The 1,551-nt window shown below is 36.8% G+C and overlaps 1 pseudogene across 1 annotated transcript in view; it reads left to right on the top strand.

Moving 5' to 3' along the window:
• Positions 1–897: 897 nt before the first annotated feature.
• Positions 898–1,551, top strand: part of LOC105823922 — a 65,526-nt pseudogene continuing 64,872 nt past the window's right edge. The window contains exon 1 of the transcript XR_001138173.1: positions 898–1,546. The product of XR_001138173.1 is annotated as a glutamyl-tRNA(Gln) amidotransferase subunit A, mitochondrial pseudogene (transcript). The remainder of the gene's footprint in view (positions 1,547–1,551) is intronic.

Here is a 1,551-nt window from a genome sequence, read left to right as displayed (position 1 = left end):
ACAAAGCACAAATCTTGGGGAATAGTTAGTCCCAATGGCACAATCCTACAGGAAAGGCATTGTGGCAGACACTATTGTGCAATGATTTTCTATAGCCTCTGGGATACTAAAACTTCAGACAAAGAAAATTTTATCTCCAGTTACTTTAAATTCCTGAATTCATTAGAAGGCCTATTTGCTAAACATATATAAAAAGAGCACACAGATTGGTCTCTCTAATTTCTTAATTTGACCTTTGTCCATGCAATTGAGCAGTGCTTTCAAACTGCTGGTTGCAACTTGTTAGTGAATTATAAAATCACTTCAGTGGACTTTGACCAACAATAATTTTTACTGAAATAGGATAGATTGGAATAAAATAGACCAGATTAGAATAGAATAGAAAAGACAATATCCAAATGCCTTGCATTTAATTAGGGTCGTTATTCCTCAAAACATTTCATCATACATGTGTGTACTGAGCCATGTTATATAATGTTTATACTGTAAATTATGATTTAAAAAAAAAAGTTTAAAAAACAGTACAAGGGAGTATTATTTAACATGTAGGTAGACATGATTGTCATTTTAACAAGATAATCCCAAACATGTTCTATGAGAAAAAAATCAAAATACTTTTCCCTATATACTTGAAACTTGTGTTCATGGTGTAACTCTTTTAAGTGGTTCCTTTCTAAAAGTCGGTATTATTACTGAAATATAGACTTCAGTGTTGGTCTTCTCCGGGTCTCAGATTTAAATAGTATTTGACTGGTATTTTGGGTTTCATTATCATTGCTCAAAATTGTGTCAATTAAAAGGGTTTCAGCACAAACTGTTTTCAGAGGTGTAAAGCAGATACGTGTTTGATCATTTTAGTTAATTCAGTGTGGCATTTAAAATAGTTTCTGGGAGCACGAGGACCATGCTGGGCCGGACCCTCAGAGAAGTTTCTGCGGCACTGAAACAAGGCCAAATTACACCCATAAAGCTCTGTCAAAAATGTTTTTCTCTTATCAAGAAGACCAAGTTTCTAAAGGCCTACATTACTGTAACAGAAGAGGTGGCCTTAAAACAAGCTGAAGAATCAGAAAAAAGATATAAGAACGGTCAGTCACTTGGGGATTTAGATGGAATTCCTATTGCAGTAAAAGACAACTTTAGCACGTCTGGCATTGAAACAACTTGTGCATCAAATATGCTGAAAGGTTATGTACCACCTTATAATGCTACAGTAATTCAGAAGTTGTTGGATCAGGGAGCTCTGCTAATGGGGAAGACAAATTTAGATGAGTTTGCTATGGGATCTGGAACCACAGATGGTGTATTTGGACCAGTTAAAAACCCCTGGCGTTATTCAAAACAATATAGAGAAAAGAGGAAGCAGAAGCCATGTGGTGAGAAGGAAGATTCAAATTGGCTAATAACTGGAGGAAGCTCGGGTGGGAGTGCAGCTGCTGTATCAGCATTCACGTGCTTTGCGGCTTTAGGATCAGATACAGGAGGATCGACTAGAAATCCTGCTGCCCACTGTGGGCTTGTTGGTGTCAAACCAAGCTATGGTTTAGTTTC

This window comes from Propithecus coquereli, unplaced genomic scaffold, assembly GCF_000956105.1.
Source record: "Propithecus coquereli isolate 6110/MARCELLA unplaced genomic scaffold, Pcoq_1.0 Scaffold70, whole genome shotgun sequence".
NCBI lineage: Eukaryota > Metazoa > Chordata > Mammalia > Primates > Indriidae > Propithecus > Propithecus coquereli.
Note: the sequence above shows the minus strand (reverse complement) of the source record. Positions and strands in the feature narration are given on the sequence as shown.